Source organism: Choloepus didactylus, chromosome 18 (assembly GCF_015220235.1).
Source record: "Choloepus didactylus isolate mChoDid1 chromosome 18, mChoDid1.pri, whole genome shotgun sequence".
Taxonomy (NCBI): domain Eukaryota; kingdom Metazoa; phylum Chordata; class Mammalia; order Pilosa; family Megalonychidae; genus Choloepus; species Choloepus didactylus.
Window position 1 is genome coordinate 1057160 of NC_051324.1, and position 26365 is coordinate 1083524.

Genomic DNA, 26365 nt, shown 5'->3' on the forward strand with positions numbered 1-26365 from the left:
TGGGGCTGGGGGCCTGGCCGGAGTCTGGACGCGCCCGAGGGGAGGACGCAGGGCCACATCCTCTGCCCCTTCGCCCCACCTGCGCCCCGCGCGTCCCCGGGGCGGTGGCGCGGCGGGCGAGGCCTGGGGGGCTGCACCTGGGTCCCCCGCCAGCCCCCTCCCCCCAGGCCGGCGGGCCGCCAGGGGGTGCTGTCGGGGCGCGCACGGCCCACCTGGCGCCCGGGGCGGAGAGCGAGCGCGGCCAGGCCGCCCGGGAACTTTTTCCCTCCCGCTCGGGTTCTCCGCTCCCCCCGCGCGCCGCCCGCCCGCTCTTCCTGCGCGGAGCCGATCGCAGTTCCCCGCGGCGCCCGCGGACACCAGGCAGGCCCGGCCGGGTGCGCGGCCAGGGCCCGGTCCCTGAGCCGCTCGCCGGCTCCGCGCGCCCCCGGGCGCCGCCCCCGCCCGCGGCCGGGCTCGGAGAGGACTGGGAGAGCGAGGCGGCGGCGAGGGCGACAGGCCGCCGAGGAGGCCGCCCTGCCCGCGGCCCGAGCGCCGGCGCGAGGAGGGGGCTCCGCGGCCCACCCTCCTTCCTACCTGGCCGCGGGCCGGCCCGGCGCCGCGTCCGACCCCCATGGCCGCCCGGACCTCCGGGCCGCGAAGTCGCCGCGCTAGACCGCGGGCCCCCGCGTGAGCGCGGGCGCCGAGGTGAGCACCGAGCGGGGGGCGCGCGGCGTGGGGACCCCGGACAGAGCGGGAGGCCCAAGCGGGTTCCGGGGCGCGCGCGCGCGCGGTGGGTCGCAGTGTGGAGGCCCGCGGGGGTCACTGCTTTGTGTGGCGTGGGGGGTGCGCGAGGTCACCGGCCGTCCGTCTGGGGCGCTGCGGGGCGGGGGCGCCCTGCGCCGCGGCTGAGGGTCTCCTGGATGATTTGCGCGGACGGCTGGGAGGTCGGTTCGTGGAGTGGGGGGCGAGAACGAGGGTCGTGTGGGTGGCGGGGGCTCTGCGTGCTTGGTGGGCGCGGAGGGCCTGCCGAGCATGGCGTGGAGACGTCGGGAGCATTCGCGCGGCGCCGGGGCGAGTGGGGGGCTTTGTGAGTGCGCCCGGGGTGGGGGGCGGAGGGCTGGCTTCTCCGTGCGCCCCGGGAGGCGCGGCGGGGCGCGCGGGGCGCTCTGCGGTGCCCGCCGGGCCCCCACCGGGCAGCGGCGCCCGGGCCTGTGCGCAGGCCCCGCGGCCGGGCAGGAAGCGGCCCCCGCGGCGGGGGAGCGCGGCGGCGGCCGGGCGCGGGGCGCGCGGGCCCTCCGGGGGTGACGTCACGGCTGGGGCCCCCGGCCACGGGAGCCCGGTCCCCCACCCCACGGCCCTTTTCCGAAGCCGCCCCCCTCCTGCCACTGAAGCAGGGGACTGGGGGCCTCCCAGCGGTCCCGGCCCCGGGGCGTCGCCAGGCGCAGCGGGGCGAGGGGGCGGCGGGACGCGGGGGTGACATTTGGAGTTGGGTCGCGCCGGGAGCCGCGAGGAGGGGCAGAAGGGAAGCGAAACACCAGGCCCCAGGCCCCTGCGGCCCGAGCTTCCTGGGGCGCCGGTTTTCCCAACGAACGTTTCCCCTTCCTGGGGCTCCCGGGCCTCCTCTCAGGAGCCCTCCATCAGGGGAGCCGGGAGCTGGGGGGCCTCGGCTCTGCACGGGTGAAACCGAAGGTAACAATGCGCTCGCCCGTGGGGCTGGGGGGGGCAGGCGGCGCTCATGCACGGCGACCCCGGGGGCACCCGGCCGGCGCGCACCCGCACGGCGCCCCGCACCCCCGGCGCGCCCCTCGTCCCCGTTCCGGCCCAGCGGCGCGTGGCGGATTCAAGGGCATCACATCTGGGCGCAGTCCAGCCCCCGGCGCGGCGGGCGGCCAGACCTCGCGCTGACGTCAGAGCAGGGAATTGCTTCTTTTTATTTTATCTGTTTTAGTTGTCGGCTGTGCTGGGGGGAGCGCGGGGCGGGTCAGGCCAGCCGCGATGTGGAGGCGCCAGCGCGATGGCGGCCTGGGGCGGGGGGCGCTGCTGCTGCTTCTCCCCCTGCCCACCCCACCCCCTTTCTGTCGCAGGGAATCAGGCGCACCCTGGCTGGGCGCAGCCCCCCACTGCGGGCTCATGGAGAGCCCTGCCCCTGATCCCCGACCCCCACCCCGCTATGAGGCCCAGGGTCTCCGGGGTTTCAGGGGCACTGGGCCTTGCCATGCGGGAGACGGGAAGGAATCTTCTGGTTTCCCACCGCTTCCCCCACTGACAGCCGAGGAGGGGGCCCGTGAGGCCCCAGAAGATCCTTGGGGACAAGGAGAAGTGGACACAGCCATGGTCTCCCCAAGACTTCATCCCAAAGGCTCTCACTGCCCCGCCTTGGTGGAAAGGGGATGTGTTGGGGGCTGTGTGGTCCCAGTGCCAGCCCCTGCCTCAGTGAAGTGGGTGGAATCGGCCCTTTCCGAGCAGCCCCCATGCTTGGGGCTTCCGTGTAAACAGAAGGAACCTGCTTGCCCTAAAACTATGTCTTTCCCACAGATCGTGGCGCCCCCAGAGCAGGGACCCTGACTTACTCACTTTTAACCTCTAAGTCACACCCTCACCAGTGGCCCACCAGGAGAAATTTTAGGTCACGACTCACCTCCCACCCCTGTGTGTATATAAAACTGAAACCAAAGTTTTATGAAATAATTCCTTTGTCTGCTCTGTGAGGCTCTGATACTTTCTGTTCTGGTCCGATTTTTTTTTTTTAATTGCTGGTTGCAACCCGCTAGGTTGGTTTCACAATCCACTAAAGGGTCATACCCGGAGTTTGAAAAATCAGGCCTAGAAAGCATATCTGCCGTCTGTTCACCGGCAAACCTTCAGTGGGGCCTGCACGTTTCTCTCTCGTTTTCAAATGTCTCAAGCAGCACATGGATGCGTTCTCATTGTGAAAAATGCAAATAAGCCAGAAGTCTATACAGTAAAAGCAAAAGTCCCCTGCCCCTCACCCCCTCCGCACAGTAACCCGAATTAACAGTTTGGACGTACCCTTGCCGTACCCCAATACCCAGGCAGTTTTGCTTTATCCCAAAGGAGAACCCACGAGGCTCTTTGATTCTTCAACTTCCCTTTCCTTCTCCGTTGGCCTTGGAGAGGTTGTTGGGAGGCACTTCGGGGAAAGGCCCTGGGTTCCCTCCTGGCTCCACCACGGACGGAACCAGCTGGCCACCTGACTGAGCCTCAGTTTCCCCATGGACACAGTGGGGAGAGTAAGAGTACCGACCTCCAGGACCACAGTGAAGATATACTGCCTTAATCCCCACAGAGCCGAGAGCAGGCTTGCAGCAGGCGCTCAATCAATGCTGGTTGCCATTCCCCCGACTTAGCAGTCATGCCCGTCCCTGCTCACAAGCCACAGCTGCACGTGGGTGGATGTCTCTCTCGTCTCCCCTTCCGATCGATCTGTTGGCGTCCGCAGGCCGGCGTGCGTGGCGTGAGGGCTACCCGGGGTGGCTGGGCCTGAGGGAACGGGCGTTTCTCAGGGACCTGCTGTCTGGAAGCCCTGTGTGTAACACTGGCAGCCAGGGGTGAAATGTCCCCCCTGCCCCCAAGGAGGACCCAGCCCAGCAGGTGGCCGAGACCAGGTACGAACCGATGGCCTGAGGTGGGGAGCGGGTGCCAGGACGCGGGCAGGGCCCCGGCACCAGGCGGGCGTCACAGAAGTGGTAAGGGACACGGACAGCAGGCTCGCAGGCCAGGCCACCCACAGAAGAGGGGGACAGTGTAGCATTCAGCGCCAGGGTGGCTGGGACAGATGACCTGGGTTTTAGGGTTCAGGGATGAGTGTCTCGGCCCGAGGAGGGGTTGCTTCATGGAAGAAGGGGCTTTGAGCAGATGCTTCAGGCACAAGAGGGGCTTTCCTGGAGAGGGACCCTGGAGGGAGCTTGGACGTGGCCTGTGTGCCCTGACCCGTGGGAAGGCCTCGGCTTGAGCCGAACGAGGGGGAAGAGGCTGAGCTGGTCCCCGGCCTCCTCGTGGCCTCCCTGCCTCCCTCCTGGCTCCTCCGGGCTGTAGGCCACGCTGCCAGAGTGGCCTCTCCAAACCGCAGCAGGCCCTGCCCTGGCCAGACACCTCCAGCGGCTCCCGGGCCCTCTAGGACAGCCCTTAGCCCTCCACTTGGCGCTCAGGGGCAGTGTCGTCCACCTGCTCGGTCCCCATTCAGCCCTGTTCCTCCCGCCAGGGCGGATGCTTGTCCCCAGGGGCAGCTCCCTGCTCGGTCTGTCCCTCCACCTGGAATGCCCTTCGCCCTCCCGTCCGGCCTCCCCGACCTAGTTGGACGTGCCGACCCTCCGTCCCTGGCCTGTGAGGCAGATGGACGCGTCACCTGCTCCCCCGTGGCTGGCACTGTGGCTGTGTTATTGGTGATTCTGCCAGTGTGTGCCCCACCCCAGGAGGCTGGGAACAGCCTGGCCTGGAACCACATGTCCCTCCCGGCCCGAGGACACCGGGACGCTCGGAAGGTGCTCCCGGCTGTACCTGCCGGGCCTGCAGGGGAGCGGAGACACCTTGCTCTCGCCGCCCGTTTGATCCCAGCAGCGGCCTCTGGGTGTCGGTGGCTTTTTTGGCCGCTGGCCGGAGGTTTCCGTCCCATCGGGCTCTGTAGCCCGGACCGTGGGGCCCGCTGAGGGGAGCAGATCTGCCCAGCCCCCCCTGGCCGCTCCCACAGCTCCCCGAGGGGCCCAGGAGAAACTGGCTCATCCTGTTTCCCCGGGGATTGAGGAGACAGGTTCCAGGCAGCGCCGTGCCCAGGTGGGTCACTGGGGCTCTGAGGCTGGAATGTGACACCAGGGAGGGAGGAGGGATGGGGGTGGCAGGGACGGGAGGCGCCAGCCGGGGACTGGGCTGGCAAAGGACAGATTATGCTCTACTGGCTCCTGAACCCGTGTGAATCGTGGGGAGGTGGGGGGATGACAGAGGGGATGGGAGAGACAGATGGGAGGGGCTGAGAGAGAGAGACTGGTGGGGGGAGAGGGAGACGGGGTGGGGAAGGGAGATGGGGTGGGGGAGATGTAGTGGGGAGGGAGATGTCGGGGGGAGACGTTCTTGCTGCTGAGCAGTGTGCTCTATCAGGAAAGCCAACCTCGAGGCCCGGTGGGGTTCGGCTGACCCTGGGCCTTCATTTTTTCTTACGTTCGTTTGTTCAGCAGACAATCCCTGAGTCCTGTGGTCAGGCCAGCAGGAGATGAGGGAGCCTGGAGGTTGTGGCAGCCTGAGGGCAGGTGGACAGTGACCACACGGCTGTTGGGCTGGGCCGGGGCGGGGAAGGCAGGGAAGCGAGAGCCTGGAGGGGCTTGTGGGGTGGCGGCCGTGAGTCCTGGGTTGGGGGCCAAGGCAGCAGGCCCAGGAGGGAATGGGTGGAAGGAGAGCTGGGGAGACGTTTGTAGGGGTTGTGGGGTGAGGGGACAAGGTGGGGTGCAGGGTGGGAGGCACAGGCCAGCTGGGGTGCTCCCCTCTCTCATCTGTGAACTGGGTGACAGTGGGTCTCTTGCAGCAGGACGGGTGGTGAGCCCAGGTCTCCCACCCACCTTGGGGGTGAGAAGCTGCTGAACTGGTGCGTCTGTGGGCCTGGCGCCAGAGGTCCTGGGAGACATGCAGGGGTCCCCTCTCCAGGGGTCCCCTCCTGCAGAGCGGGGCCGGCCCACTGACAGGGCCCTGGCTTTGGAGGCGGCAGAAGCTCTGCCTGCAGAACTCCTGCTCCAGGCAGGCGGCTTTGCCCCTCCGAGCCTCGGTTTCCTTCCTGCTGAAGATGGGGGAGGATCAGCTGCTGGTGGTGGGGAATTGTGTGATGGGAAAGCAGGGAAGCCCTGGGCCTTGGGGTCATGAACGCTGGCCGTGGGTAGCTGGGCCTGGGCTCAAACCTGGGTTCCCACTGCCCCTGCGGGTTCCCTGCTCTCTCTGGGACTCCATTGCCCCCATCTTTAAAACGGGCCTGATGACAGCCCCTTCAGCAGGGGCTGCTGGGTGTCGTTCTCATGGTGAAAGGACGTTGCACGGGGACGGGTCACTATTATTGTCCTTGTCCTGTAGCTGCCGGTCACCCATGGACCTTCTCTGCAGTGGCCTTGGCCGAAACAAGGACTCAGGTGCCCGCTGCCTTACTGGGTGACCAGGCGGGTGTCTCGAGTGGGTGGTTGTTACGTGACGGGGTTGGCAAGAATTATTAGCATTCCGGTCAAAGTTTCTGTTTCCAAAGCTGCTGTGCCCCAGTCGGACCCTGAGGGGGCGTCCAGCAACTTGTGATGTCAGGGGCAGCGGATGTGGTAGTATAACCACAGGTTCATTCATTTATTCCCATTCATTCATTCCTAAATCGCCGACTGAGCGCCTGTTGCCCGCCGGAGTCCTGGGAGCAGAGCCGCGAGTGGGATGCGATGGAGCAGGACCCTGGGTGGGGCGGATGCTTCTAGGCCATGGCCGGACCCGGTTCCCCTGCAGCCCCCGGGCCCGGTGGTGGGGAGGGCCTGGAGGGGAGAGGGCTGCGGGCTCCTGGCTTTAGGGAGTTGCAGCCTCCAGGGCGGACGGAGCTGGAAGGGTTTGTGGCTGCTGAGCCGTCCTCTCCATCACGGGTCCTCGGGTTCCCTGGGCCCTGGTTGCTCGTTTACCGTGAGGGGGAAGGAGAGCGCGGACTTCCTCGTTCTGTTTGTGAGAGGATTACGTGCGATGGCCCCGGCAGCAGTGAGCCAGCTCTTGGCACCCAGGAAAGCCTTAATAAACGTGGCCTGTGGCCTATTGGATCGAATAAGGATGCTCAGGAAACCTGAGTTTAAAAACCTCCTGGAAGGCTTCTTCTTGGGAGCTGGTGCTCCTTAAAGATGTAAAATCGAAAAGCTTCCCCTAGCGTAACAGGACAAAGAGTTGTCACAGCCGAGGCCCAAAGAAGCTTCGCTCCTGGGGTAAGCGGGGCAGGGCGGGTGCTGCCCGATGTTTATTTGATGGTTACTCCCTCGGCAAATAGTTCACGGGCCGTGCGGCACCGGCAGGAGGCGGAGAGCACACGGACCTGCCCGCTGGAAGCTTCCATGCTGATAGGAAACTGGAAGTTGTACCTGATGGGAAGATGTCAAGTTCCAGCAGATGGGGGAACGGAGTCGTGCGTTCGTTCACTGGAGGGGCCACCATGCTGGGCCCCTCCAATGAAGAGCAGCGCAGCTCTGCCCTCTGGAAGCTTCCCACCTAGTAGGGGAGCGGACACTCGGGAAGTAACTGCGGAAACAGGGATTTCATTACGGTGCGGCGAAGAAGGGAGGGTGCAGAGCCCAGGGGGCAGCCCCAGGCCAAGGGTTGGAGGGCGTGGGTTTGGGGAGATGGCAGAGAATGACCCTGCCTCGGGGGGCCTGGAAGGGGATTCCAGAGATGGGGAGAGGAGGGACAGGGGAGCCCTCGCCTCCTGCCCAGCCCCCAGCATGCCTGCTCGGTGGGGGGCGGCTGGGAGGCCCGGGGCCGCTCTGGCCCAGAGCCCAGCCTCCATCCTTTCAGTCACTTGCATCCCCCAAGAAGTGGGGGATGAGACGCAGGAAAAAGACAGGGAGCCGCGGGCCAGGAAGAGCAATATTTTCATTTCAAACACAGATGGGGGTGGGGGGTGGGAAGGGATCTAGTTTACGATACCTCTGAGAGAAGCGCAGAAAATCCCCACCAGGGCCCGAAATAGCACTAGAAACCCACGTTTGGCCGAATTGGACTTAATTGAGCATCTCTCTCATCTGGAGTCCAGCAGGATGTGGATGGAGCTGGCTTTGTTCCCTTGGGGTGACACTGTCCCCTGGGGCCCCGGCCTGGCTAATTAAACAGAGAGGCCCTGGTCTCCCGGGGGCAGGACGAGAGCCCGGGGAGCTCGGCTTGGCAGACCCTTGACCTCAGCCTGCGCCTTCCCGAGGGCCGGAGATGGTGACTGGGGGACGGCTGGCAGCAGGGCCAGCTGGGTGAGAGGGTCCTTCCAGAATACAGGGGTGGGAGGGGCCCGGCTCCTCTAATAAGTGGATGTCTGTCTCGTTGGAGGCTGAAAGGACTTGTGGCACAGAGCCACCGTTTAATGAATGCCTGCTGTTGTGGGGCATTGGGTGGTCCTCTCTTGGCCTTATTAACTGCCCTGGAAGGATTAGCAAGGAAACAGAAGCTCAGAGAGGTTAAGTGACCTGCTTCAGGTCACACAGCAACCCAGAGGCAGAGCAGGGATTCGACACTACATCTATGGGGCCCCAAAGCCAGGCCCTGCCTGCTGTTCTGTGGCCTCCTCCATCTGGCAGATAATCGGATAATCACGGACCGCCAGAGAAGACTGTGGCCCGGCGGGAAGGTTTTAAGGCTGGAAGTCAGTCGGCTGTGAGCCTGACTTCTTTCTGGGGCTGTTTTGGTCTCTGTGGCTTCCCTATCCGCTGAGTGGGTCTAAATCTGGGTTAATCCTGGAGTGGGTTAAATCCAGCACTGAAGGGGACCCGAAGGGGAAAAGAGGGGGCCTGGGAGGTGGGGACCTGCCCTGGGCCACCCAGTGTGGCACGGTGCAATAAAAAAGATTGCGTATCGCTGTGCTGTATCAGTGTTGGGTTTCTCTGTTTGATCGGGGAGAGAGGGCAGCCCTGCTGCAGGGGAAGAGGGCCGTGTGGAATGCGGGTGTTTATTTTTCTCCGGCCACGAAAGCCCTGCTTCGGCTTCGGCTGACTGTGCAGGGCTTTCCAAGGCACGCTCTGGGGGCCTGCCCTGCGGAGGGGTCTGTCTGAGAGGGCACCCGCCACGTGAGTCCCCCCAGGGCAGCCTGGAAGTGCGCCTCCAGGGCCTGGGAGCCCCCCCCCCGAAAGAGAGAGGGGTGGGTGAGGGCTGGGAAACCAGGCCGCCCTTCCACCTCCTTTCCGCGGCCCCTGTGCTGGGGGACTGTGGGAGAGCAGGGCGGCCCTCCTGATTGACAAACAAAACAAGCCTGGCTCACAAAAGGCCAGGGGAGGCCGGCCGGGCCTCTCAGCTCCTCTCCAAGTCGCAGGCACCCCACCTGCTTCACCCAGCCGGCCCCCGACATTCCGAGAGGCTCCAAAGCCTCTGCGCCGGCCGGGCTGCCTTGGCTGAGAGTCCTTTGCAGCGGGGAAAGATTCGGGAAAGGCTGGGGTGGCCACGGGGCCGGGCCTGGAATGGCCGCCCCCTCCTCCCTTCAGCTGCCGGGAGGCGGCTGGGAGAGGAAGCCAGGCCGGCAGGTAGCGGAGAAAGACATCGGATCCAGGGGGAGCAGCAGAGAAAGCAAACAGACAGGGCTTTGTGTGGCTGCAGATCGGCGGCCGGGCCCGGGGGAGGGGCGGGGAGGGGCGGCGGCCCGGCGGCCCCGCTGCTGGCCCGGGGGAGCGGGGAGTCCGCCCTGCGTGCACCCGCTTCTGAAGCCGCGGCCTGGCCAGATCCCAGCTCCGACACTTCCCTCCGTAACAGACCCGGGCGCCGCTCACTCGCCGCAGCTCGCGGCCCTGGGGGCGGCCCCCCGCATGCGAGCTCCCCGTCCCAGCCCTGCCCCCGAGGACAGCAGACGGGGGGTCTCCCGGGAAGGGCAGGACGGCCGCCCGGAGCGGCGGGCCCTTCGGGGGCTTCGGGGTGCGGCGGGCGGAGGCCGGAACGGGATCTGCACCCGCCCATTCATCGGAGGGGGAAGGGGCCGGGCCGGGGGCCGGGCCTCGTGGCGGCGGAGGGAGGGGCGCCGCGGCCTGTGTCCTCTCGGGGCCTCGGGGGCGGCGGCGGCGGGGGCCACTTCCTCTCCTCTCCGCGACCCCGCGCTTCCGGCCCGCCCTCCCGCGGCGCCCCCCGCCCGGGCCGCGCCGGGGCCTCCGCGCGCTCCGACACGCTGGGGCCGGTCGGGCCGCCGCGCGGGAGGGGCCGGGGCGGGGCCGGGCCGCGCCCGTCGCCATGGCAGCGCCCGTCCCGGCATGCCCCGCGCCGCGCGGCCGGCGGCCCGCGGGGGCTGCTGGGTGGGCGGGGCGGCCAGGCCACGCCCCCTGCTGCCGGGGCCTCCGCTCCCGCCTCCAGCTCTGCGCGGCCCGGCCCGGCCCTTCCCGAGGCCCTGCTGCCGCCGCGCCGTCATGTCCCCGCCCTCCGAGCCCACCCCGGGGCCGCCTTCTTGCACCGGCCGCGCTGACCCGGGCCCCCACCTGGACCGGGCGGGCGGCGCCGTGGCTTCCGGGAGGGAGGCCGTGTGCCGGCGGGCAGCTGCCCCTCTCTCGCGGGAGGGCGGGACCGGCTTCCTCTGCAGCGGGCTGGGCTCAGGCCTGGTATCCAAAGACCTTCCAGTCCTGGGCGTTTATACAGCCCGCAGAGTCTTTACATTCAGATATACGCAGTCATTAAAGCACTTTGGTTTTGGTGAAATTATCATCTGATTACTAACATGTTTATGGTGGAAATAGCTCAAAACCCAAGAAATTAAATACATTTTTAAAAATCCCCTGTAATGCTGAAACCAGGCCATACACCACTGTCAACATTTTTTTTCTCTGTATCTGTAGTAAACAACATATGATATTAAATATAATAAATATACAAATGTAGAGTCACACTTATTGTAGACTATTGAAAAACATGACAAGTAAAAGGAAAAAAAAGATACCTATAGTCCCAGTCTCCAAAGGACAGCCACACTTGTCTTTTTCTTTCTCCCCTGATCTTGGGGATTTCGTTTGCTTAAATAAGCCATCGTTCCTTCTGTGTATATATTTGACGTTCTGCTTTTCTCAGTTAATATCTGATGTGCTCCTCTTTCCTGCAAGTCTGTGGAAGTCCTGAGAGAACTGGAACCACATCCGTGGGAGAAGTCAGAAAGCGTCAGCGATTTCTGGGGGTGATTGTTGGACTGGGTGGTTGCTTTGGAACTCAGTTCATCCGCTTTCCCCTGGTGGAACCAGGAGCGCCCCTTGCCCCTGCCCCTGACCTCTATAAGCAGCTTGAGCCAGGGGGTCCTACTTGCTGGGGGTCCAGGAGGCCAGCCAGCTTGGACCCAGGGACGGGGAAGGCTCGTCGCCCGGCTGGGGGCCCCGGCTCCAACTGGAAGGGGCTTTAGTCTGGCGTGGGCCTGTGGGGTTTCAGCCAGGTCCCACTCAGCCTCCTGGCCCAGCCCAGGCTCAAAGCCTCCATGTCAGTCCTTGGCCCCACCTTTCTTCTCGCCATGCCGGGAGGCGGCTTCTGTTGCCCTTGGCTCTCCGGCTTCTTTTCCAGCCTCTCCCTGGGGGCCTCGCCCCAGACACGGCCCCTGTGCCCAGCTGACCCCGGCTTCGTTAGAAGCAGCCCTTTCCCCCAGCCGCCCGCTGCCAGGGCTCCCGCCTCTCCTGTTCAGTTTTAACACATCCCAGCCCTGCGTGAAAGAGGCCTCGGAAAATCACAGTTGCCAGGGATGGTTTGGCATTTAAAAAGCATCCAGGGCTTGAGGGGAAAAGCCGAAGAGACAGGAGAATGCAGGGCTCTGTCTCCGAGTGCAGCTGGATTGAGTCGATGGAATAGCACCCCGGGCAGGGGGGCAGCGAGTGGGGAGCCGGATGTGCCGTTGCCCGCCTGGTCCCCACCTGCCACCACCGCTGTCAGAGGCGACAAGATGCGGGAGGGACGGGCCGACGGCCTGTAAATTACGTTCTCTTAACAGGGTTATTCATTTATAAAATATTTAAGGTGCGTTTCGCTTTACCTGTAGCCAGGAGGCCGCCAGGTTTGGGGCTGAGATTGAGGCTTTGAACATGACTTATTCATCTCGATTTGCTCTCCTGGGCTGGTCGCTGCTTGCCATGTGGAATTTAACCGAGTGGCAGGATGGGTGTGTGCGGGTGTGCGTCTCTTGTGTGCTCCTGGGCTCAGGGGCGTGGACGGTGTGCGTCTTTGTCGGTCCTTGGGGAGGGTCGCAAACACGCGGCGAGTGATGGTTCTCGTGGGGTTGGCTGAGTTCAGACGCGCGTGTCTGTGGGTCTTTCTCTGTTGGACCATGGAGGGTGTGGCGTGTGTGTTTGTGTGTTTAAGTGGGCGATGTTTGTCTGTGCGTGTGACTGAGGCCAGTGTGTGTGTGTGTGTGTGTGTGTGTTAGGAGAATGAGCTGAGGGCTGGGTTTATCTGTATCTTGAGTGTGAATAGCTGCAGTAGGAGATGTATTCCTTGTGTGCTTTTGGTTTGTGTGTCTGTTTGTGGGTGGGGACCCCGTGTGTGGCTGTCCTGTGGTGTGGGTACCCGATCCGTGTGTGTGAGGGGAGGTTGGGGGGGGATTTTCCCACCCCCCGTTTTTACCGGTGGAGGAGGCAGTGGCTCCTGGCTGAGTTGCGGGGTGTCTGCTGTCCTCCGGGCGCCGGCTGCCGTGGTGCCCTGTGACCCTGCTGGCCGGGCCCCCGGCTCCCGGAAGGACTGGCTTTGGGGGCTGGTGGGACACTGTGTGGGGAATAGTAGACGGTCCCCAACTCTCTTCCGGCTGAACTGGGCCTCAGGTGGGCAGCTGTTGGTGACTGAGCCAGGTCCTAAAGCAGAGACTTGCCGTGACCTCACCGTGGCCCCGGCTCTGCTCCCTAGTCCCATCAGGCCTGGGGGGACGTCCCGGGGCAGCCTCGGGGCCTGGAGTGGGCAGCGCTCCCTGCTCTGGGCCTCTGTTTCTTCTTGTGTCACACTGGGGTGGGACCCCCGGGTCCCCGAGGCTCCCCTCGCACGGGTCTGCTTTGGGTGGGGCTGCCCAGGAGACCACGGAATCCTCGGGGCATCGGCAGAAGGCAGGGATTCATCCAAGGCCACCCCTGGCCAGCACTGCAAGGAATGCTGGGAAAATCCCGGCTCTGGGGTCGACTTACTGTGCTTGGGGCGTTGTCTCCGTCCCTCCCCCTCCCCCAGTGGGGCCCAGTGGCCGGGGAAGTGGCAGGCGTTTGGTTTTCCTCAGCGTGGTGACAGCCCTTGCCGCCCCCGCCCCCCTTCATGGCTAATGCGTCTGTCACTGCTCTCCTAATGAGCCTGCGCCCCCGGGACAGATACCTTTGCAAGCCAGCCGGCGGCTGGGGGAGGGCGGCCTCGGGGTCAGCCTGGGAAGAGGGGGCTGCGCCCTTCCCTGCCTGCGTCCCCCAGGCCAGCCCAGCCGTGGGGTCATGGAGGCTGCAGCCCGGCCCCTGAGCCCACTGTGGGAGGCAGTGGGAAAGACCCCCCAGGCTGGCGCTGTGCCAGATCCATGGCCTCCTGTGTGCAGGCGCTGACATCAGCTGAGTGGACGGAGCCCCCGTGCGTGGGGCGGTGGTGGTCAAGGGGAGAAGATGGTCATCCGATGATCATCCCACATTCGTGTACGGGAATGCACGGCCGTTGCTTGGCGTGACAGAGGCCGTGAAGATGCACGCGGGGCTTTTCTGGCAGAAAAAGCGAGACCCAGGCTGTCCCGAGACCCAGGCTGTGTGGCCCCAGGCGCTGGCCCAGCTTCTCTGGGCTCCCCCGGGGCTGGCTGTGTCCCACTGGCCCCAGGGCTCTGAGTGGACTCCGGCGGTGACTGCCCCCTCTTCCCGTGTGAATGCTCTTTGCCCTTGGAGGGTCTCTTGCCAGCAGCCCTGACTTTGGAAGGCCTGGGACCCTGTCCCAGGGGATGCCGGGAGCGGGAGCCGAGGCCTGGGCCCCACCTGCCCTGTTGGCCCAGCCCTTGTGCTCAGCGACCCCCTCCCCAGCCCAGCCTGGAAGATATGAAATCCTGACATCGGGGAATAGGCCCCTACTTCCCGCACGTTGCACAGGGAGACATTTATTCATTCATTTGTTCACGCAGCCAGTGAGTGTTTCTTGAACAGCTATTAATCGTCAGGCACCTGGCTACATGTTAGACCCTCCGGCTGCATCCAGCCCACAGACCCAGTGCTGGGGAAAGAAAAGAAAGAAAACTGCCGGTTCGTAATCCTTGGGCGATTTCATTCCCAAATTCTGCATGACCCCTCAACTTCACGAGGACGTCACAGCGGGCGGAGCTGGGTACGGGGTCTGCCCCGTCTCCCACCCCCTCCTCCCCAGCCAGGTCCCACACTGGCCCTGCAACACTGGGGTCTGCGGCCCACCCCACACCTTGGCCGGGCAGGGGGAGCAGAAAGGGCAACGAGGATTCGAATCCCGGCATGGGCCTGAAATGCCAGCCATGTGCCCAGTGGGCACGTTGCTTCCCTCTTGTGAGCCCCAGTTTCCTCATCTGCAAAATAGGGGTGAGGTCTGCTTAGGAAAGCAGGTAAGGATAAAGCGGCGGGAGGGGCGGGGAGCTCCCACACAGGGCCTGAGGCCGAAAGCTGCGGCCTAGGGCAGCTGGAGACCACGCTGGAAAGGAGGTGAGGCCTGGGGCTCCCGGCCTGTGATGTGGGCGCCCAGCCCTGCCTCATTCGCCTTCTAAGGTGGTTATTTGTTCAGCAGTCGGGCTTGGTGGTTGCAAACCCAGCCTCAGGGGCCGGCTGCTGCCCTTCAAATCCTCTCACCCTGGCTTCTCGCCGTCTGTGAGATCTCGGGTAAGTTCCTGCCCAAGCCTCAGTCTCCTTGTCTGTAACATGGGGGCACAGAAGTAAGTGCCTCCTGAGCTGCTGGGGCAATTAAGTTAAGAGATTTATGCCAAGTCCTTAGCAGGGGCCCAAGTGTTGGTTGCTGCTATCGTTGCTGAATAAACAGACCACTTGGGGGCTGAGGCTTGGACTCCAGTCGCCTTTACTTGGGGGATGCTGATCACCACCTCCCTCCTCTGGCCTCAGTTTCCCCAGCGGTTTCTTTGGAGGAGTCTCCTGCCTCTCCTTGGGCCTGTTTTCCTCGCCTGGTATCCTCTGGAGACCTGTTCTGGGGACCTGGGCTGGGCCCCCCTTCTTGCCCACCACCGTCTGGGGTGGGGTCCAGCCTCCCGCCCCTGCAGGGGAGGTCTGTCCAAGCGGCTCCTTCTCATGCTAAAGCGCTGGATTCAGGCCGCACGGCCTGGGTGCACACTCTAGGCGCACCTGCCCGGGAGGTGGGCCCTCGGCAGCAGCTGCGCGCCCGCGCCACGGCTCTAACCACCTGGAGAGGGCGGCAGGTGCGCCCGCCGGGGGGATGGGCGCAGTGGGTTTGTCGCCCTGCCTTGGCGGGGGCAGCGGGGGAGGAGCTCGGGGCTGGGGTCCCAGGGTTCCGGTCCCCCGTTGCTGCCCGCCCGGGTCGGCCCTGCCCGGCCGAGCGCCTGAAGTGCAGATCCGGCCGCGGGCGTCCCGGTGCGGGGGCGTCTTTAGCTCGGCGTCCAAGGCCCCTCTGGCCTGAACTTCCGGTCAGTCTGCTCTCCCCGACGACCGTAATGGTCGTCCGTGGGGTTGATGGTCGCTGGCTCTTCGTGTAATCGCGACCCCCATAACCCCCCCTCCAGGCCTCGCTCCTCATCTCACCTTCCAGGAGCTGTTCCCGCAGCACAGAACAAAGAACCCTCGCACCCCTCGTCGCCTTTCCCGAAACACATCCCTGCCCCGCTGAGAATGCCACTCGGCCCTCTTGGAACCGGTCTGGTCCCCTGTTGGGGGAGCCTGGGGTGAGGGGTTTCCGGGCATGTCCCTTCCCCTGGACTGAAGGTTCCTGGAGGCCGGTCTGGGCTGACCCCGAGGGTCCCCATAGGTCCCCGGGGCAGGCATGGGGTGGGGGCTGCAGTGCTGGTCCCAGCCCTCCGCCTCGCCTGGGGTCCCCTGGGGCCGTGGAAAAGGAGGGGACTTCAGGGGAGCCTGGAGGCCCAATGGTGTTGCCCTCTCACCTGACCAGGGGGGCCAGAGCGAGGGGCACCCCGCCTCTCTGCGCCCGCCCAGCCCCTCGCCCCTCTGGAGTGGGCATCAGCTCCCGAGTGGGCCCTGTCTCTCTCTCCGCCCTCCTGGAGACACCCCGAGGCCTAAGCCGAGTGCCCACCTGGAGACCCACTGGCTCTGGCTGCCTGTGTGGGGCTAGGCTCGGGGCTCAAGGGGCGTCAGACTGGGTCTCCCCTCCCAGGGCTCCAGTCCAGACAGTGATGCCACAGCATGGAAGCCAGGAGGGTTTGGAGCCCAGGTTAGGGGGTCTGGGATTGGCTGCTGAGCTCAGCCTGAGCTCGTCAGTGCTGGGAACAGCAGGTGGAGGGAAGGATGAGCAGAGCCTGGGGCAGAGAGCTGCCTGGTATGGCAGGAGGCAGGGGACAGCCACAGAAAGCCAAGCTCACTGGATGGCAGTGAGCTCTGAGGCCGGAGAGCTGGGCAGGGATTCCTGCTGCCTGCAACCTTCAGTGGCTCCTTGCTGCCCCAAGGGCCGAATTCAGACTCTGGCGATGGTGGCCAGCTTAAGCCGCCCACCTCCGGGGCTTCCCGTGGGCCCACTCTGCCCCCAGGCCTTTGGAGAGGGCCCGTGTGGCTCGGTGGCAGGGGGCCTTGCTGCCTGGACCTCTGCTAGGGTCCCCATGTGCCTGACCTCCAGCCAGACCTGAGCAGAGGCCCTCCCCCCCACCACCAGATGTCCTTGCAGACAAGACTGAGGTGAACGGGCCGGCTGCCAGCAGCGTCAGGTGGCATCACAGCCGGGCTGACCGTCCTCCCCTGATTAATGAGGTGGTGGGTGCCAGGGGGGGTTCTCCACCGGCTGCCTTGGGGCTCTGCCCTTGCCCCAGTCAAGGGGAGCATCGGGACTCACCTGGCATGCATGCCCAGTGTGCGCTGGGCTCCGTGTGATACCCTGGGTACCCCAGCAGTTTGTCAGTCCCCCCACCTCGAGTCGCTCAAACCCTGGGCCCCGAGCCTGCAGAGCCTGTGTTGGTCCCCGGTGGGCTGCGCAGTGTTGATGGCACATAACGCCGGACGGTGGGTACACAGAGGGGGCGGCCTTTCCACGCGTCCTCCTCGGGGTGGTTGGCACTGCGCTTTATGTGGGCTTGTGGGCTGGGGCAGGAATGGGGTTCGGGGCGGTTTGGGGAAGGCCCCAGAGGCTGGGCGGGGGTTGGTGGTCACACCAGGAGGCCGGCTGGGGGGTGCAGGCCGGCTGTGAGACAGGAAGTGGGCCCCGGGAGGGGGCTGCTCTCCAACCAGGCTCCCAGGCAGGGAATGTTCCAGAGGAACCACCTGTGGGAAGCGTGTTCCTGAAGCAGCAGAGTGAGGGTCTTCACCCCTGACCTTTCAGGTGTGAGGCTAAGATCTTAGCTTGTTGCCCGGGGCTCAGGTGGGGGGTGGGCGGACGATGGCAGGAAGGGTCTTGAGAGACCCGGTGTGTGTGAGCAGCCGCTTTTGGGTATTGGGTCCCTCGTTGGGTATTGGGGGTCTTGGGGTACAGGTTTGCCTCCCTCCAGCCCTCTTCAGCCTCCCAGACGGGGGCCAGGTGCAGGCGGGTCAGCCAGGTCCACAGCGGGTGGCCTGGGCAGGTGGTCAGGACACCGGCCTGGGCCCCCCGTTCAGCGGGCACTTGCACCCTCGCCCCGCCGACTGGGAACATGGGGTGCACAGGCCGCCCTTGGCTCCTGGGGGCCCTGCCAAAGCCGAAGATGCCCCACGGCCCCCAGTGCTGTCAGGCAGGTGGGGGCACTCAAGCCAAGTGGACAGAGACTTGCGATCTCTTCTTGCCCTGCATGCTGACCTTGGCCCCGTCGCTGCTGCCCCGGCCTCAGTTTACCCCTTGGTAAAATGTGGGGCTGACCTCATCCTTTTCCAGGGGTCCTGGCTTCTCTGTCGTGGGGACAGGACGTGGCCGTGCGAAGAGGCTCTTTCTGGCGGGTCAGTCGGTGTGGCCCAAAACACCGGGCACTTCCTGTCATGTCCAGGGCGCGAGTCCTCGTAAATGGCCTCTGCTGCTGATGTTACTGCTGGTGTTACTTGAGGTGTCGTTAGAGGTGTTGGCCAAAACTACCAGCATCCTACCACCCACGCCCACTGGGGCACGTGCTGAGTGTCTGGTGGTGGGATGGGGCCTTGAGGCCAGTGCTGGCCGGTGAGGTGCAAGCAGAAGTGATGGGCATTACTTTCAGGCCAGAGCGTGACGTGGCTGGGGCAAGATCTCCAGAACCTTCTTTCCCCTCTGGCAGCCCAGTGGGCAGGAGGCCCTGCCACCCCTCAGACGACACATGGTCTGAGGGAGAAATAAGCTTTGTTGTTTTAAAGCCTTTGAGATTTGGGCTTTTTGTTATAGCAGCATAACCTAGCCCATGCTGACTAATAGAGCATGGTTCTTCTCCTTCATCTTCTCCTCCTCCTTCCCATCATCATCATCATCTTCATCATCTTCATCATCTTTATCTTCATCACATCTTCATCTTCATTATCTTCATCATCTTTATCATCTTCGTCATTTTCATCTTCATCATTATCAAACTTTTCATCATTTTCATCATCATCATCTTCATCTTCATCATCTTCATCATCATCTTTATCATCATCTTCATCTTCATCATCTTCATCTTCATCATTATCAAACTTTTCATCATTTTCATCATCATCATCTTCATCTTCATCATCTTCATCATCATCTTCATCAAGACCTGACCCCACCTGGGGTCCCCATAAGACAATAGCGAGTGAGTTCCCAGAGGCTGCAGAGGAGACCTGTGAAAACTAGAATTTTACTTCTGGCCTATTCCTAAAATTGTCCAACTCATTCTCTCACTCATTTATTCACCTTCTCACTAATAGGTTTACATCATTCATTCATTCATTTTTTAAAAAAGGTTTCTTGAGCCCCTGTTTCCTCAGCCCTCAGGGCACCCAGGGGCCGGCAGGGGGGCTGGAACTCATTCTGGGGTGGCAGGGACGGGAGACCTGCTCGAGCTCACCTGGGATCTTGCTCCTGGGGCAGAACAGGCTGCAGGAGCTGGGAATGGACGTGGAGAGCTGGAGGAGGCCACCTCCAGGCAGCCCTCAGGGACTGCAGCCAGGCTGGCCAGGCCGACCCCCACTCCCCGTCTCCAAGGAATGGGGGACTGAGTGTCCTTGCAGCCTTACCCCCCTTCCCTCCTCCGGCTTTACTTCCCTGCTCCCTCTGCTCCCCGCCTCCCTCCCTCTGCTGGCTCCTCAGCTGGGGGGTTTCTCTGGGCTCTCCCCCACATACCTGCTGAAAAAGGCTTTGTGGGCTGCACTCACGGCGAGGCTGGGCCCCCCCCATTATAGGATCATGAAATCTTAGCATTCTCCAGGGCTGGACCTTGGCTTTGGGGGTGCACAGATCTGTTGACCCCACATTGCCTTGCTCACCCCTGGCCTGAGCCCGTCCTCTTTGTGTCCACGTGGAAGCACCCGGAACATTCCAGCATGACCACTGCAGGGGTGTGGGGTGGAACCCTGTCCCCGGGCTGACCCCAGCCAGGGCCCCCAAAGGGAGGGCTTGGTGCAGGGTTGGCTGGGTCACCCTGTTTTCCAGGCAGGAAGGCCGAGACGTGGCTGGTGGAAGGGACCAAGTCAGACCTACTGGTGCATGAGGGAAGACTGCACTCTGGGGTCCTTCCCGTGTGCCCCAGCAGCTCCCGGGGGGCTGTGCTGTCATGACTGACCCATATGGTGTGGGGGTGCCCGGTGCATGCTGGGCGCCCGGCTGAGAGCCCCCATGCAGAGGCCAACAGCGTCCCCGTCTTCCAGGTGGCAGGGGCAGGGCCAAGGTCTGCCAAGGCCATGGCGGCAGGGGGCTGAGCGGCGAGTGGGACCCTGACCCTTGACAACTGGGTGTCGGCCCCCCGACGGGGCCCCCGGGCAGGCCCTGGCCTCTCTGGCCCCAGGCTTTGGTCTCTGCTCTCCGTGGCTCCCTCCCGCTCGGAAACCTGCCATGCGCCTGCCCTGCCCTGGCCGTCCAGCTCCAGCTGCCCCGTCCTGTCCCCCGTGAGCGGCTACCCCGCATGCCCCCTGCAGCAGGGGCTCCTCAGCTCCACCTGGAGCAGCTTCCTGGGTCTCCGCTGGTCCAGCCCAGGACCTGAGTGCCCTGCCCCTCCAGGCCGGGGGAGGTGGGGCCCCTTTGCCCAGGGCCTGTGAGCCCTGATTCCAGGTCCAAAGGGATGGGTGCCAGGGCCCTGTCTGGGAAGAGGGGCCGGGGGCTCCGCTCTGCGTCTTACAGCCACCCACAGGTTGTGGCCAGGGCAGGCCCAGGGCGGGGGCCTGCGGGCGGCTGAGGGGTGCAGCGGTGGGTGCTCAAAGCCCAGAAAACCAGGGCGACTGGGAGGGGCTGTCCCAGAGCCGGGGGTTCAGAAAGGCCTGCACGCCTAGGTGTGGCAGACTCCCACACACACACACCCACGGGCCAGCCCCTGGCAGTACACACACACATCAGACACACATGCACACTCCGAGATATCAGTTCACTGTGGCACTGCACACACACATGCACACACACTCCTAGACACCAGCTTACAATGGGGCAGCACACCCACACACTCAAGACACACCTACACGGACATACCCACACACCCCTTCTCACACCCTCCCGAATCCCTCTCTGTGACACGCAACCCCCCGAGCCAGCCCCCCGCCCTGCCCACCAGCCCCGCGCGGCTGCAGACCGAGCAGACACCCTGCGGCGGGTGCCGACAGCACACGGCACATGCACACACACGTACCAAGGCGTGCTGGGACACACACCCACCGCCACAGGGGTGCTGGCAGCAAAGGTGGCTCAGGCGCCGGTTTTTCATGGAGCCAGAGACGCTGGGAGAGCCGAGAGCCCGGAGCGGCTTTAGCTGCAGAGAAGAGCATTGCCAGGCGAGCGGTCGCCCCCGTCCGTCCCCAGGGAACCCCAACAGGCCCCAGGGGCCGAGCCACGGGCTGTGGGCTCGGGTGCACCTGCACCCCTTCCACATGGAGCACCCACCCACAGGCCCCCCTGGCTGGGGCATGGGGGGCTCCCACCTGTCTCCATCAGCGTCTCCTCCTGGCTTCCCCGGAGCTGGGGTCTGCCCAGAGACCCCCCCCAGCCTGGCCTCAGCAGCGACCCTGGGGCTGTGCAGTTGGAGGCGACCGTGTCTGCCACTCCCTGCCCAGCTGCACGTGGCCGATGGGCCCCCGACACCCCTGGAGAGCTGGCCTCTCCCCATTTCAGAGATGGGGAAACTGAGGCGAGGAAGCAGGCACCCCCCCTTCAACACCCTGCCTCTCCCAAGGGCCCCTCGGAAGCCTTGCATCTCGTAGACGGGACCTCCGGGGCATGTTCTCCACAGCCCAGAGAGGGCAGGGGTCTTGTCCCGGGTCACACAGCAAGTCCGCGGTCAGCCTCTCACCCCCTCACCCCAGGGCGCCCCTGCGGGCCCCAGGAGGGCAGCAGGCAGGAGGCAGGAGGAAGGAGGCAGGGCCGGGCGCAGCCTCCCCTCCCCCTGCTCCCTTCTCTCCCTCGCACGGTTTGTTTGGAGAATGACTCACAGGAATGCAGCAAAATCCTGATGGATGGGCCGCAGGCCGCAGTGGCAGTGCCGGAAAGCTCCGGGGAGCCGGGGAGCCGGGGAGGGCGGGGGGCCTGGGGGGACCCCAGCACAGCCCGGGCGTGAGACCCCTCTGTCCGTGCAGACACACCCGTGCACACGCAGCACACACTGACACGCTCTCCCACTCGGCCTCTCACACCCACAACTCACACTCATCTCCATTCATTCTCATCTCCACTCAAACGTGCACACACCATAGTCACACTCACCGTACATGCACACACACTCTCACAACCCTTTCACGGCACTTACACATTCACGCTCTTGCATACTCATGTTTGCACACTCACACCTCACACTCATTCTCTCCGCTTACACTTGCACACTCACGCACACACACTTGGGCCCTCGGCACACACACCTGTGCCCCGCCCGCACCCTCCCTGCCATCCTGCCCCCCACAGATCATCCACACACTTGCCCGGCTGTGTGCCCACTGCACACCTGGCACAGCTGGTGGTTCACACATGCTCATCACCACCGAGTGTGACCAAGCCCGACGGGAAGGCAGAGCAGCCGGGAGGTCAGGATCTGGTGGGAAATGCAGCTCCTCTAGCCCGTGGGGTGTCGTTTGCTCGGTCCTTCAATGTGCGTTCACCGAGGGTGCCCTGGCGCTGCTGAGGGCACGGGGGATGGGGGACGGTACAGCCGACAGGGGGCACAAATGGACACAGCAGTGGCTGCCCCGGACGCCCAGATGGACCCACTGGGGCAGGGGGAGGTGGGGTCTGCGGGTCCCAGTCAGCCCCGGCCGGGGTTCCTCTCCTGGGCCCCACCTCCCTGGTCCCCCCGAGGAGGGTCGTCCCTGGGTCTTGCCCCCCCAGAGCCGAGCCCCCTGCTTTCCCGAGACGACCGCCCACCCCAGCTGCCGCCTGGCCCTGGTACCTGCTGGGGCTGTCACACTGTGTGTGGTCCAGGTGGCCCCGGGTCCTTACGTGCGCTCCCTCGACTTCAGAACGCTGGCTCTGCTCACAGAAGGCACAGCGAGTGGAGCCCACTGCCCGTGGCTGACAGCCACCCTCCGTGGGGCTGTACGTCGGCTTGTTTCTTTGGGAAGCAGCCCAGATGTTCGCTGAGCTGCAGCTCCATGCTGGGATCCGGCAGACGAGGCCACGTGCTGCGGAGCCACTGCCTGGGGGGAGGCCGGGCACCAGCGCTGTGCTGGGTGGGAGGCGTAGGGCCCTGGTGGGGGGGCAGCCTGTGCAAAGGCCCCCGGGGGGCTGGCAGCCCTGAAGGGCCAGCGTGCGAGCGGGGTGGGGAGCTGGAGGCGGCGAGGGCAGAGGGCGTGGGGCCTGGGAGGGCCCCGAGTGAGGTGGGAGCCACGGAAGGTTCTAAGTCGGGAGGGACGGGGTCTGCCTGCCATGAGGGCCGACCGGGGTGAGGGTGGGAGCGGGCGTAGGCCACGGTGTCGGGCAGGTGACCAGGGACGGAGGCCGGAGCAGGGGCTGGTGGCCTTGAGCTGGCCGAGTGGACGGCACCGGTGCTCCCCGTGGAGTGCAGCGTTGAAATGACATTTATCACAAGGACGTCGTAGCCCATGGAAACGGTAACGGTGTACGATGCTCTGTGAAAATGGGATCCGAATATTGCACATGAAGAGCATGCTAGCAAAAAGCAAACAGAACCCGTCACGGTGCCACACAGAAAAGGCCACGTATTGCATGATTCCACTGATGTAAAATGTCCAGAGGAAGCAAATCCATAGAAAGTGGATTAGCGGTCGCCGGCAGGGGACACGGGGGGCGGCTGCTCTTGGGAATGTGGTTTCTCTGGGGGGTGATGAAACCGTTCTGGAATTTGATAGTGACGGTGGTTGCATCATTTTGCGAAATCACTAAAAACCACTGAATCGTACATGTTAAGAGGGTGAATTTTATAGGCTGTGAATTGTATCTCAATAAAAAAAATTTTTTTGACACACCAGGATTTCTAACCAAAATTGACGTACATAGAAGAAAGCTGGAAGGAAATAGTAATGGTCAGTTGTTCTTGGGTGAGGGGGTGTCTGGATTTTTTTTTTCTTTCTACTGTTGCATAGTTTTTAAAAATTTGAGTTATAAGCAGGCCTTCCTCTCTGGAGGGGCAGGGGGTCAGTGTTGGGCCCCCCTTGGGCCCTGGAGATGTGTGCCCGGCCTTGACCTTCCATGCTGTCCGGCAGATCCCGTGGCCTTGGCCGCATCCTGGGACAGAGGCAGCAGTAGGTCCCCTCAAGGGCACTTCGTCCTCCACTATGTGGCGTGAGTTGCCTGCCTGGTGCCTCCCTCCCCGCAGAGCCCGTCCGGTTTCTGCTTGCACGCCCCCGGCGACAGGCTGCTCACCACCTCCCCAGGCGGCAGGCTCATCCCTTTTCTGGGCAGCACTGCCTGGGAGCAGCCTCTTCCTTATATGGCGGGGAAACCGTCCTTTGCATCTCCCTTCCCTGGCAACCTCTCTGAGCCTCAGCCCATCTTGCCACCCGCCCTCGGCTGAGGCTGTGCAGGGATCGGGGGCCCCGGATGAGGGAGAAAACCTGGTGGGCTGGGTGGGGGGCTTGGACCACGTCGGGTTTTACAGGTTAAACTGTTAGACTGCTGCCTTGAAACTGGAATTCAATCCTAACACCGGTGATGGAGAATTCAGATCTCCCCCTAGACAAGAGGAAATCATCAGCCTCCGAGCTGACATTTATCAAGGGCCTGGGTTGGGGAAGGGTGTATTAAACATATGAGTTTCTTTTAATTCTCAACACAGCCAGGTCCTGTTTGCCCCATTTTAAAGGTAGAAAAACTGAGGCTCAGAAACAATATCGTGAAGGAGCAGGGTGTGGGTCTCTTGGCACACGTGTTGGGAGTGGTGTGGGTTCTAAAGGAAAGTTGACCAACACGTAATGCACAAATGCATAGAAAAAAGACGGGAAGGAAGGGCCGTGGTCGGGCTCGGCTCCTGGCCCTGCCAGTCCGCTCTCGCCGCTGCCCCGTCTCAGGTGCTGGGTGCGGGAGATCCTCCCTTCCTCTGACCGTGGGCTTTTCCTCTGAATTTAGGGAGAGAATGATGTCACCTTCTGCCCCACGGACTTCACAGTTTATAAGGCGGCTTCTCCATCCCTCCTGTTTTTGCCTCTGTGTGGCACGCAGGAGCAGAAGCGTTATCCCTCTTCTCAGATGTGGGAAAAGGGGCCCAGAGAGGGTGCTGGAGCTGCCTGGGGACACATAGCCGGGACCAGCACCGGGGACAGGCAGGTCACTGCCTCTGCTGGTTTGGGGTATGTGGGGACAATGGGGGCTGTGACTTTATCACCAAAGAACTCTTGGAAAGCCCAGGCAGGGGCTCCAGTCCTGACCGACTACTGGGCCTCCCTGACCCTCTGTCTCTTCTTCTGGAACACTTGGGTGCTGACCCCAGCCCTGCCCCTGGTGGGGAACTTCGGAGGTGACCTCTCAAGGCCATGTGACTGTGGGAAGGTCCTTTGCCCTCTCAGGACTCAGCCTCCCATGGCCATGATACAGGGCAGAAGACCGGAAGGTTCTGAGGATCCCTGCCCACTTGGCCTCCGCCGCGGTGCTTGGCAGACTCAGGCCCCGCTTTTGGATGCGTTTGAACCAGAGTCCCTTCAGGGAGAGGGTCCCAGTGTCTGGAATGTTGTCTAGAAGGGGTGAGGCTGGGGGCGGGCCCAGGGTGGGGACCTCTCCCGTCCCAGCCTCCCTCCCTCCGTCCCTGGGCCTCGAAGGCGAGTGGGATCAGCTCCGTGGGCGCTCACGGACAGGGCCAGGCCCCCAGACCCCCGCACACACGGCCCCCCTCCTGCCGCTGAGCCGCCCGCTCCTTCCCTTCCGCCGCCTCCTGATACTTCCATGGGGTGAAATGCTCAGATGGTGCCTGGGGCACAGCCCTCCCACCCGACCCTCCGAGGGGCAGTTTGGGTGGCGATTTCTTCTCCGTCTTTCCAGAGGCAGCCTCTGCCACCAGGACTGTCCCACCCCCGCGGGCCCACTGGGTGCAGGCCCTGCTTTCTCACCGGCGTCCTCAGGTCTGACCCTCACGACAGCACTTGACGACAGCACCTTTGCCCCTGCCTGCCCCACCCCCACCAATGGGCAGGAAGGTTGGGGCCCCTGGCCGCCCCCCAGGTCCAGGCAGGAGGGTCAGCAGCCCCGGTACCTCCAAGGCCAGGGAAGGCAGCGGAGCTCCAGGCCAAGCTGGCAGGGCTGGGGCACCACTCGGGGGCACTCGGACCACCCAGAGATGCCTGGGGGCCCTGGGGCCACATGCTTGAGATGCCCCGACCCCAGGCTGCTGGGACAGGGGGCAGGAGCTGTGTGAAGGCAGGTGACTGGCAGCTAGAAGTGTGCACAGGTGTGCAAGTTCATGCATGCATGAATGTGTATGCAGAACGTGTGAGTGTGGGCACACGCGTGTGAATGGGTGCGTGTGCATGTGTGAAGTCAGAGTGTGCCCTTCACGTACACTCTTGGAAAGCTGAACACGCACACGTTTCCATCTCCCCGTGTGCACGTGAGCCCCTTCTGTGTGTGTGCCTGCGTGAGTGTGCGCATGTCTGCAGGAGCGTGTAGCTTTCCACTTGGGGTGCGTGTGTGTGTGTGGCTGCTGTGGGACCCCACCGTGCGCCCCTCTGTAAACCAGGGTGCATTGCCTGCCCCGTGTTTGGAGAAGGAGGCTGTGCCACAGTGCCCCCCGCCAGCCCCCCGGCAGCAGGAGAACGGCTCAGGCTCTGTGCGGTCGCGGGTGTGGGTGTCCCCTTTGGGGTGCTCTTCTAAGCCCCCACAGCCTCGGGGCGGGGACGAGAGGTGGCCGCCATGGCCGCCGCCAGATGCTGGGGCAACGGTGTGCGGGCCCGTGGGTCTGGGTGTGCCTGTGTGGTTGTGTGTCTGGTTCTGTGGCTGCACCGTGCCTGGTGTGCGAGGGTCCCCGGGGCCGCCCGCGGGGTCTGGTGTGCTGCGTGTGTCACGCGGGTTGGGTCCTAGAGTACCTTTGCCTGCATCAGGTCTGGGTGCCCCGGCCCAGGGCAGGACA

General features: G+C 63.9%; 1 protein-coding gene across 1 annotated transcript in view; it reads left to right on the forward strand.

The window, feature by feature from the left end:
* Positions 1-587: 587 nt before the first annotated feature.
* RAI1 (retinoic acid induced 1) overlaps positions 588-26365 on the forward strand; it is a 105073-nt gene continuing 79295 nt past the window's right edge. The window contains exon 1 of the mRNA XM_037808591.1: positions 588-684. The gene's annotated coding sequence lies outside the window, so the exon portion shown is untranslated. The remainder of the gene's footprint in view (positions 685-26365) is intronic.